Source organism: Coenobita brevimanus, chromosome 93 (assembly GCF_032717465.1).
Source record: "Coenobita brevimanus isolate Jiangsu-jjx chromosome 93, ASM3271746v2, whole genome shotgun sequence".
Taxonomy (NCBI): domain Eukaryota; kingdom Metazoa; phylum Arthropoda; class Malacostraca; order Decapoda; family Coenobitidae; genus Coenobita; species Coenobita brevimanus.
Window position 1 is genome coordinate 55419561 of NC_137046.1, and position 12551 is coordinate 55432111.

A 12551-nucleotide genomic window follows, 5' to 3' on the forward strand; every position below is an offset into this window, starting at 1 on the left:
ATATTTGTAGGACGAACAAAAAACAGGTAAGCCTATTCTTTTACCTGTTTTTTTTTCTGCAAAACAAATATAAAACAGCTATTGTAATGCTTATAATTATTTGATGTTGCTATTGTAAGATAAACGAGAGATGGGAAAACTACAAATCACGATCATTTTTCATGCAATTACAAGATTTGCGTTTTGTAAGAGGAACAAAGAACAGAAAGACTCCCAGACTTCCATTTTTGTCCTCCCTGGGAAAAACAAATTGTTAATCGATGTTGAGTAAATTTGGCCCCAGAAGCTTTTTTAACCCTTTCTCTACGATGACGCATATTTCCAGATCATTTTATTTTCCTTTGGGGAGATTTTTTTTTTTTTTTTTTTGACGTGAAGAGGTTAGGTCCAACCTTCATTTACCTCCTGAAGTTGAGTAAAATCGTCTGAATATATCGAATAAAATGAAAATGACGCCATGGAAAGTTAACCCTTTCCCTACGAGGTCTCTCTTGTTACTTTCAGACGCTTTTATTCAGCTGAGGAGAGGTCAGATAAAGCTTGCATTGACCCCATCAGTACAAGGAGTTCCTTAAGCTGAACAAAACCGTCTGGGAATATCGTAAGTGAAAAGAATGATGGTTTTATAGGATTCATTGTATACACTGTAATTGTTTTTGGTAATGAAGTATGCCATAAAGCAGAGTTAGCGGCGATGCAAAACAGATATTTTTATGTATTTTTACTTTTTTCACGTGCGTATGAAAGCCTCGTTGAGAGAGAGAGAGAGAGAGAGAGAGAGAGAGAGAGAGAGAGAGAGTATTGGCTTATCGACATCGCGTATTCCCAGTTTGAACACACGCCAAGGTTCAACAACACGAAATTGCCACCAGGTTCCATATTTGTAAACTGCAGCTCTATATTTACAAACTTTCTTGATGCTGACGGTGGCTTAGGGCGCGTCCTTTGCACCTCCTCATCGGCAATTTATTTTACCCACAGCGTCAAAATATTCCCACGTGTGTCACTTATATCGTTTTAATTTCCACATAGTTAACGTAGCATTTTAGAAGATGCTAAGGCGCACTAGGGTAGAATAAATTGCCGAGGAAGGGGTTTACCGAGATCTCCAGAGCTTCTTCGATCTCAGTCTGTGTCCATACGTGTACAGTCATACAGGCTAAGTGATGTTTTTGTGCATGTATCTGTTGTGTGTCCTTGATGTCGTGTATGAACTTAAATGTTAGATGGCTTTTAATTTGTGTTATTGTTATCTGTATCTGTATATATTTTAGCTGTCCTTGTTCCCCATTTGGTTCTGTTGTACGGCGGCAGTGACCTTTGTTATTATGCTGTCACGATCTTTTTAGTGTAATAAATCAGTCAGTCAGTCATACAACCACCAAACACTTCATAGCCAAAATAGACTGAATGTATTCAAATTAGAATATACTAAAAACAAAACTATTTCTGGTGGAAGGAATGCTCTTCGCGATTTATTTTGCAGGCTTGTTTACCCCTCTTATGGTCGTGTCTTGTCCGGTATTTTATTCCAGCTAACCCCGAATGATTTTATTCAGCTGAGAGTGGGTCATAGGAGCCTGAGATTCGTGTCTTTTCAAACATCTTAAGTAACCTCCAGTGATTTTATTCAGCTGAGCGTGGGTCATAGGAGCCGGAGATTCGCGTTCTTTCAATATTTATTAACCCCTGTCGACTTTATTCAGCTGAGTGGGCCATAGGAGCTTGAAGTTCGCGCCTTTTCCAATATTTTTAACCCGTTAACTATTTTATTCAGCTGTGTGTGGGTCAATATAGCTTGAGTTTGCTGATACTGGTGCCATCAACCCTCTCGGTATGAAGTGAGGGGGGTCACTCTTGAATGGGAAGAACGAGATGCAAGACTAAGTGAAAACGGCCCGTAAAGAAAGGGATCGTCACCCATTCCCTTGCTGACACTGGACCAGGTCGAGTTTCACCTTAATTTACGCGTGTCTGGTAATGTTACGTATATAAAAATTCACGATGGTATTCTTTTACTTTTCTGGGTGGCAGAATAAGTAGTAGTTTTATGGGTATCAAAATAGGCATAAGAAAATATTATAAAAATTGAGTAGAGAGGTATATGAGAGAGGGGAATGTAAAATGGGAGGGCAGCGAAAAGGCAGGGGACAGGGCGACAGGGAAGCGATTCGTATTCGTTTGAGGCCACCTCTTACGGGATTAAGGCGTCTGGTTATAAGTAGATAGGAAAAAGTCTGTGCTTCTGAAAAAAAAATCCCTTCCGTGCGATGACGTTTTTTGTTACCACCAGACGATTTTATTCATTGTAGAAGAACCCCCTAATAGAGATATCAGGAAAGACTGTATATAACCCTTCCAGTTCGAAAAGTCTGTCGTAAAAAAAATCGTCTGAAGGATGGTAGAATAAATTGGAAAGTGCGTCATGGGCTTGAAGGGGATTAAGCTGGATTTGACGTGTTGATAGGCGTGCATGAATGAGAGTGGTTGGGATGAGCAGGAACGAAAAGATAAGTACCTGGGATAACACTCAGAGATTCCTGTCCACACTTCACCTCACACCACTCTAAGCTTCACCAAACACTTCGCTCACCTCGTCTCACCTCCTGTCCACACACTACACTCACCCCACCCCACCTTGCCCCACCTAACCTTACTTCACCTCACCCCACCTCATCTCACCCATCCTACCTCGCCTCACCTCACTTCACCTAACCTCCCGTCCGCACCCACACTCACTTCGCCCTACCTCACCTTAACTTACTTTACCTTACCTTACATTACCTCACCTCACCTTGCCCTCACGTCACGTCACTCATCTCACCTCACCCCACACCCCATCTCACCTCATCTCACCCCGTCTCACTTGACCTAACACATCACACCACCTCAAACCCCACCTTCTTAACCTACCCTCACTTCACCCAACGCCTCATTCAAGGCCGTTTCTATGTTGCCTCATCTCACCCCACGCCTTAAATCCATACCTCACCTCCCTTCACCCCGTACCTCAGTCTCATCCCTCTCCTCATCCCATGCCACCTTGAAATAGCCAGCCAGTACACCACATCACCCCTATAACGTATATTTTATTTAACTCCTTGCCTCCAGACGATTTTATTCAGCGTAGGGGGGTTTTTCGTAGTGCAGGGGTTAGATACAGCCTTCCCTATCCACCTTAATACCAGATACCATTTTTTAAGTTCAATAAAATCATCAAAAGGTACCAAGGATAAACTAAGAAAGGACATCGTTGGATTCAAGGAGATGTAGAGACAGTGGAGAGGACGTGTTTGAAGGACACTGGGTCGCATTTTGTATCATTTATATCGTTTTAATAACTTCTCCCCTAAACGCTCCTGAAACACAGAGAGGGTATCGTATCTTTGTGTGTGTGTGTGTGTGTGTGTGTGTGTGTGTGTGTGTGTGTGTGTGTGTGTGTGTGTGTGTGAGAGAGAGAGAGAGAGAGAGAGAGGGATTTGATCCGGTTGGAATCTAACTTGATGGAAACCTTTAGAGTTTGAGGGTCAGCTTAGAACACAATAGGTCAAAGGTCAGCGTCAAACAGCAAGGTCAACTTAAGCGGATTTGATCCGATTTAGAACAAACTTGGTTGAAGGACTGCGGGATAGGCGAGGATAAAGTGATACAGTTTTGAGAGTCAAAAGGTCATGATCAGAGGTTTGACCCTATTACTCAAAAACTTTTTTTTTTTTAATTCGAATTCGGTTTGGACCAGGTTTGGTGGAAGTGTTTTTATTTATTTTTTTTTTTTTTAGATCAAACGACAGGGCAGGGACAACTCAAGCAGTTTTGATCCGATTTGGATCAAACTTGGTGGGAAGGTTGAGTGTCAGGCAAAGATAATTATATTTTAATAGAAATTGGTATGACGTGTCAAATGTTCGACCCTAAGATAACTGTTGGGCGCGGGTGTTGCACGATGTGAATACACCTTCATTTTATGCCTTTACTCATACAAGTGCCAAACACTTCACAACCCAAATTTCACTTAATTATAACGTGAAAAATGCGATGAGGCAGAATAATATTTATTATTCACGATAACTTCTCACAGTTGTGTGGACTTGCTTATCGACAAGTCATTGATGAATACATCCCTGGAGTTTTTTTTTTTTTTTTCTTTTTTCAGATTACACTGTGGGCCCAATTTTCGTTGGCTTGGGAGATTCTGCAACACCTCTTCATCAGCGATTTTTTCCGTAATCGCACTGATATCTTCATTTAAGTATTTCACACTTCATCCCACCACACACATCACCCCACCTCACATCTCACCCCGTCTCTCACTCCATCACACACCTCAGTCGTCACTCCATCTCACACCGAAGTCCTCACTCTGTCTCACACCTCAGTCCTCACTTCATCTCATACCTCACCCCACCACACACCTCGCCCCACCAAAAGCATCACCACATACCTGAAGGAAGGGACTCTAAACCCATCACTTACCCATCCCTTGACCCCACCAGTGCCCCGATCATACCTAGGGTACACCTGTCACCTGCCTGCATAATCAGTACCGTACCCCATTATTTTTCCCTACTTCCCTTCCTCCATCTGTCATTATTTCTTGTCCAACCTTTCTTGCCTTTTTTGTATTATTCGTTCTTCTCTTCCTCTTTGCCATGTCATCTCTTTTCCACCACTTCTTTCATTTTTTCCCCAGTGTAATCACAGTTACTCGTCCCTCATTTGCCTTTCATAAGCTTCCCTTCCATCTTGCATAGTTTTCTTTCTCGAACTTCACTTTTCTGGGTATTTATACTACCCCCCCGTCTATGTTATCTTTCTCCATGCATCCTTATCTCTACATTCATCCCTCTCTTTCTGATCCATTTCCAAAACTTTCCTTCCTCCTTGCATAACCATTTTTTTTCTTCTTCATTCTGTGTCCTCTCAATTTCTTTTCCAGGCTTTTCCCTTTCTCCGTGCATCATTTTTTTTTTTTTTAGTACACGTCACCCTTATCTATTGTATTAGATGAAAAAATTTGTGATAAGTTAGTATTTTCTTTTTGTGCAATATTAATGCTATGAATTTCCAGTTTTCCTTTTTTTTTTCTTTTCTTTCATAGAACCTGTAAAAACTAGTTAAGTCAGATACATGTATATTAACCGGATAATAAGAGTAGGCATGGCAAATCTGTCTGTAAGCAAATACATGGCTACTGACAGTTATGATTTTTTTTTTTTTTTTTTTCGGTACAATCTGTGGTCATGGCTCTAAATAGTGACTATCTGGTGGGATCAGCATGTCTTCTCTTCCGCCTACTGGCAAGCTTATAAACGGTCTTGGTAATTTATTGCACTTGCTGTCACCTTTGCCTTCAGCACCCCGACACTGCTGAATTAGCTCATTACAGTTGCCAAAGGAATTGGTTTACCTTGCTTTATGATGTGAAACTGCCTCAACTCCTGGCCGTATGTTTAACCGCTTCCTTACTAAACATCGGGAAAGATTTGCAAGCAAACAATAGTCTGTTTATGTTCGAAAAAATATGTCATCAGTGTAGTTCCTCCTAAAGCATAGACAGTGCCTTAAGCTGTCGGTTGTGTGCACAAGTCCTAATGTATAGGTTAACGAAAGAGGGACTTTTTGCCTTCTGTAGTTCCAGGTCATGTAAATATATTAACCAATGATTATGGCTGTGATGATACAGTAACGTATGGAAAGGAAAAGTGGAAACAAGTTATACACTTCCCACAAAACAATTGTGAGATACGGCAAGTAAGCTGGAATGGTCTGTATTTTTAATTAACTGTTGATTTTCTCATGGTGTTCAATTGTAACTTTTGTCATGTAAAAAAGGCAGTCTCTACTTCTCTTGGTATAACTATCAGATGCATACCAGCCATTAATCATAACTTTCCTAATACAGCTTTTGGAATTCACCGACTCGTAGTGTTCGCCCGGGAGAAGAAATATCGGTCTGTACTGTTTGATTCATGTGGTCATATCCAGTAATAAACCAACAGGAGCAAGGGTAAGGGAATGTATTACTACCTGTTAATTGCCGCCATAAATGCCCCTGTACCTGGGCTAAGCACTCTAACACTGTCGGATGGTGTGAATGGCCGGAATGGAAAGTTGATAGGGGGGGTTGCCAAAGGTGAGGTGTGTGTGTGTGTGTGTTTGTGTGTGTGTGTGTGTGTGTGTGTGTTCGTATTATTTTCCTGTAATGGAGGACGCTACAGTGACAGAGACCTCCATCAAGCGTTTCTTTTGACTGTTATGGTGGAGTTCTTCCATAAATCTTCACCGGTGATCATAAATGTGTGTGTGTGTGTGTGTGTGTGTGTGTGTGTGTGTGTGTGTGTGTGTTTGCGTGCGTGCGTGTGTGTGTGTGTGTGTGTGTGCGCGCACGCTGGTAACTTAAAACCTAGCGACCGGCCCCATTACTCAAGAGAACATAGACATACAGGACTAAAGAGATTTATGGGGCGGCACATTATTATTATTATTATTATAGATTCCTTTAGTGTCGTGCTCCGTGATAGTTTCAGCCATACTCTCGTTCAGTCTTCTTAATTAATGACCCCGTAGCGTGATATGGTAATGGGGTACTGTACATCTGGCCTTATGTATTTTTTTGTCCTCTCTCTCTCTCTCTCTCTCTCTCTCTCTCTAAAAAAAAAAAAAAAAAAAAAATTAGAGATGTCTGTCCTCATTTATCTGTTTCTCCATCATTCTACTGCCTGTCTGTTTATCTACCCATTCATCTATCTATCTGTCTGTATTTATCTATCTATCCATTCATCCATCCTTCTATGTATCTCGGTACCTCACACAGGGTCGTCCTCTACCCCCCCCCCAGAAAAATGGCGGATCCAACAGATATTAAAATGGACAAGGTAAGGAGAGTGCAGAGCCTTTCCATGTCTCATATTTCTCGTACAAAAACAAATCTTTCTAACGAGTGGAAGATTATCGTACGTTTATATATTTCTTTCAGCAGGAATGACAAGGAAAGAGAGGGCAGGATCTTCCCATGTCTCTAGATCTTCCTGGAATATCACATCTAAGTTACCATAAGAAATCGATCGTAAATACTTTCGAGAATCCCAGCCCCTTAGGCCACCCCAGTCCACCGGCATAGATTCAGCGTTAACCTCCTTGATAACAGTGATGGATATAACTCGTTTCAGTGAACTCCAAACTGGTACTCACGGGTAACTTCGCGTGCTTCTCTGAAAAAGTAAAATAAAATAAACAGGAAAACATGTGTGTGGCGACCGTGGCAGGGTAATACCACAGCGGCAAAATATCCTTCTGGTAATCTGCATATTCTTCACAGGTTTTTAATGCAGACAGGACATGACTGGCGCTTGAAGTTCAGCTACAAAGAGACTGAACAGATGGGACAAGCGGGACAAATGTACATTAAGCAGTTAGAAGAGTAAAGAATATATCGCAGCATGAAGGGCAAAATTGCTTAGGTTATTGCTTTAGAGGGAAAAATGGATACATAGTTAAGGGAAACTGTTCGTCCAGAGATCCTTAACCTGACATAAGAATACATCCTTTAGCCTAACGTCCCTAGGAGGCCCGCTGCATCTTTCACATTAACCCAAGATTTATTTGCTTGTCACTGGCGACACATCTGGACCAGCGTAATGAAGAAGATCCTCATAATAAAGTCAAGACGTTCGTGGGGTGATGGTAACGAAGTGGGGGAGTGTAAAGGTGATGCGAAGGAGGAGAAGAGGACATGGAGGAACTTGAAGGTAAGGATCAGGGTGAGAACAAGAAGATGTGAATGTGAATCTTAGTTATAGTATCCAGGGGTTATTAGAGAGTTGGTTGCTGACCAATACCTGAAGGAAATGTTAGTTGGTGACGCATGGTAAGGTTGCTGGTGGTCTATGGCGCAACACAGGTGTGGAGGAGTTATCACGTACTGGCCAGGTGCAGTGTCACAGAACAGATTACGATGTTCAGGTGAGGTGGTGTTGCAGCGACGGGCTGCCTATCTGACAGTGGAAATTTATCCACTTCTATGGCCTTCTTATGATGTGACATCGACTCATCCACTGGGTCTTGGTGTGTTTTGTCGAATTTTGGAATAGTTATAACAGACCAACCCTCCACTAGAGAGTTATCAACTCTCGACTCAGCTGGATACTCTAATCGTCGATCTCAAGATGAGGCAGTCGCTCTGCCGAGCGCCTGCAGCCAATTACACTGCCGTGCCAATCTGACATCGTGGCCTAGTGGTAAAGTAGCCTACTCATGTTGGAGTGACGACCTTGCGCTAAGCACAACGGTTCGGATTCTTTTGAGATGACTGGAGGTTGTCATGTAAACAATGTGAGCCTCGTAAATAAGTTTCCCGTCCTTAAATTTTCTGGAGTATGGAAACTTATCCTCGGACCTATATATCCCGCAGTGTGGATTTGGCTGCTACCATCTTTTACCAGTTGTGTGGCAGTCTTTGGGTGAAAATGTAGAGTGACAAGTAAACTTAACATATTACATTCGTGGCATATAATTCTTATCCATGGAAAGGTGCAATGTCAATTTGAGTCGCGAGAACTAGAGCCATATTTTAAGTGCCGTAAAGGGCTTCGTAGTCTACCTCACTTCAGCAATATAATTTGTCATATTCCACTTTACTATTTTCCTTTTCTAATTAATTATGTCTCGGTATCGACATAGTTTGTCAGAGTAACATATAAGAGGATAAGGTGTAATGTGAAGAATAAATCGCTAGGGGAGAGGCATTATGAAATCTTCAGCCCCAGCAAGTATATGGTCCTCATTCCGAGATGCGCGCAGTCAAGGTACAGTATCTGGTCTTGTGCGGTACGACGTGTTGGGCATATTTTTCATGTGCAGCATGCTCGTTTACTCACTTCCTGAAGCTCTCAGATCCACCGTCTCACGCCCAGCCCGCATCACGGTACTGCACTCCTCTTACCCCCCGATTTTACAGTAGACGTAAGTGGTAAGCTCACAGTATATTTACACTGGCAAATATTTTATTAGCTGATATTTCGGGTTCCATAATGGAGTGTTTTATATTGCTTCACCCCACCGTCCCCCATTTTTTTGTACTTTATACTGTATCTCTCTCTCTCTCTCTCTCTCTCTCTCTCTCTCTCTCTCTCTCTCTCTCTCTCTCTCTCTCTCTATATATATATATATATATATATATATATATATATATATATATATATATATATATATATATCATCCAATCCTATGTTGCCCCATGAGGAGGAGCGGAGGAGCCCGGGGTTAGGCAAGTTGGTCCTGACCTTTAAGACGAGAGTGACCAGCCTCACTCATCTCTGAGTGGCATAACTTGAGCAATAAACCCCAATCACCCCTTGGAAAAAAAAACCTACACAGGCTTAATCCGACTGGAGCGCCTTATTTACCCACTAAACCACCAGGCGCCATAATCTGGTTATATGGTTACCACCCAGCGTAGTAACTGGTGTACACGAAACCATTTAGCTTGTCACCCAATGTAGAGTCATCAATAGGCAGAAAGAAGGGGGAAGAATGAAGGAAAGAAACACAGAAGAGGGAGTGTGAAGTCACCCGTAGGCAGAAGGAAGTGGAAAGAAGGACGAGAGGAAAGGACAGACACCTAAAGCAGCACTATATCGAGTGAGTGGATGGTGAGCGTCTCTACCTACCCTATATATATATATATATATATATATATATATATATATATATATATATATATATAATACACTCAACTGAATAAATCGTTTGATGTTTGTCAGACTAAAATGTTTCAAAAAAATATTAAGCATAACTTCATGCTTGTGTACGGTTGTCATCTTGAATACGTGTCTTGAATATAAATGAGGACTTTCTTTTCCTTGTTACGGGATTGTTGTTATACAGTGAGAAGCAGTACAGGCCCACACCCCAGTGGTCCCTGTCATAACTCATATACTTGCACACCAAGAACCTTGTGCATGAAAGAACCCTGTGCCACACGTCACAGCGGCATAGTTTGATTTTTGTACACAAGTTGTCTCTCCATCAAAGGAAGTCACCTGTTTAGTAGTACAGTGCATGCCAAAAGACTGGGTTCTGGTGCTGATTACTTTGTATCTGAGGCACTTTATGCATGCACGAACTTGGTGTATGTAATCCTATGCACATATTTCAGTATATATATATATATATATATATATATATATATATATATATATATATATATATATATATATATATATATATATATATATATACCCATACTTTAGTACGGGGCACCTTGTATATGAGTACAAGGCACTTTGTGCATGCATAGACTTGGAGTATTTGACATCGGATTCGCTTACCGAGCCCACCACGAGACCTTTGGGACATCTTTATATCCTTACCTCCGTCTGCTTGCACCTAGAACTGAAATAGGGACCTGGATGTGTTAAGCGATGGTTTGCGTCGTAGTCTGTAGGAATGTTTGCCGGGTGCTCTCCTAATCCGGCACGGGATTTACTATACTGCGATTGTTCATACCTGACGAAAATCCCTGGACCTTTTCAGCTCATTTGATGGCCAGGTGTAGTCTTACAGGAGGGTCAGTCTGAAAAGTGACCAAGGAGGCTCATTCCTAGATCACAACTAAGGTTCATCGAGTTTCATGCAATCACGGTTTAGTACAGTTGTGGGAGACCCAGTCCCGACAGGTGAAAACAACCCAACTCAAGTCACGGAGTGAGGCAGGATCACAGGGGACCATGAGAGGGTATTTTACTGGCATCACTACGGTGCCATATTATTTTAATGTATTCATGCTACCTCCACACAGTTTTTCTCAACTTAGGAATCATGTTCAGGGGATTAATAAAGGCTACACGAAATCCCCTCCAATTGGATGAGTGGCTCCTAAGCTGAATAAAAAAAAAAAAAAAAAAAAAACTGTAGAGTTAACAGGAAGAATTTTTAAATCATGGGAAGATTTTGGATTCTCCGTTCCTTGACCTGTCTGCAAAACAACTGAACGATATTTTTGTAGAAACAATTTTCATATTTTGCAAGATGAACGGGGGACGTGGTAAGATTCCACATTCACCTTGTCTATCCAAGAAAAACAGATCACAGCGCAGGGAAGTGATCGTACGTTTGTGAATCCTGGCCCTGGAGCGCTGAGAGTCGTGAGATGGAGAACACTGATGAATTCATTTAGTCCATTCATTTTAGGTTATCGTCATTTTGTCGCTTATTTCCCTTGCTTTATGGAAGAATAAGGCAATTTTACGACTTGGCATCCTTCCCATAGAACCCATGCATGAAAATTTTGGTGGGAGCTGGTCATTTCTTCAGATTTATAATGTAGAACTCCTTGAGCATAAGAAGCAGGTGCCCTTCAGGAAGCCATAAAACTTGGCTTGAATGTGTACAGTAGAACTGCCCATGTGTCAGGCATGTGCAAGCTGGCCATTACAGTGCATATATGCTGTAAATTAATAGTAGATGGTGGTTACCATCATCCACTCACTTGACGTAGTGCTGCCTATTTCTTCCTTCCATTTAGCATTCTGTTTCTGTGCCAGCTCACCTCTCTTCCAACTTTTCCCTTTCCATCCTGTCACATTTTATTGCTCTTCTTTCCACTTCAGATGGCTCTGTACAGATTGACAAGTCTAATGGTTTCCTGCAGCTCAGGAAACCATTTACAACACTGGATGGTATCCATATAACTGGATCACTGGGTGGCGGGGAGCCTACTATGGTGCCCCTGTTATCTGGATGGAGAGATGCATATGCAACATGCACCTAGGAACCAAACCTCCACGTTTTTTCCCATGCCATAGCACGCTGCGGCGAGGTACTATCAGTGAAAAGAGAACATCAGTTCACTGCCTGGCACAGCCCTGCAGGGATAGTTCCTTGCCTGCGGTTATTGGTCAGTCTGCCTAACCAGACAGACTGGGGTTGATCAACAAGAACAACAAAAACAATAACTTACTGTAAATACAGTTCAATCATCCCTGGGCATCCGTGGAACAAACGCCTGCATTCCTACCTTACCTGCAAATTGGTCCTGGGAAAAAAAAAAAAAAAATGAAAGCAGGGAAAATACCAAGCACAGTATTAAAAAAAGAAAAAAAAAAGGCAGCCACAGATCATAATTTGCAGCTAGTTATGTAACACAAAGGAAACAGCCTGGCAGAATAATAATAAAAAAAAAACATTCAGTATCCACCAAGAAGTTGTGAGGGAAAATAATTTTGCATTAAGCTATTTGCGTACAGTGGAATTATGAGTTTACAGATCTTTCACAACCACCTTGAGTTTGCCAGCAGGCAATCATCTGACTTCATGTACAATTTACTGATGGTTGTGTGATGCAACCATTCCATGTTTCATGTGTGTGCATAATTACTCGAAGAATGTCTAGTTCACTGTTTTATGATGTATTTATGATAATACTGAAAAGGGCACGACTCAGTGACAGCTCGCATACCCCTGCAGCAACACTTATATCTGCACATGCGTCTCAAGCACACTTTTAATAAATAACATTACCTTAAACAAGCCATAGGTGGATGGTTTCTTGT

The 12551-nt window shown here is 41.6% G+C and overlaps 1 protein-coding gene across 1 annotated transcript in view; it reads left to right on the plus strand.

The window, feature by feature from the left end:
• Nucleotides 1-12551, plus strand: part of LOC145412440 (uncharacterized) — a 54255-nt gene that overhangs the window by 823 nt on the left and 40881 nt on the right. The window lies entirely within an intron of this gene.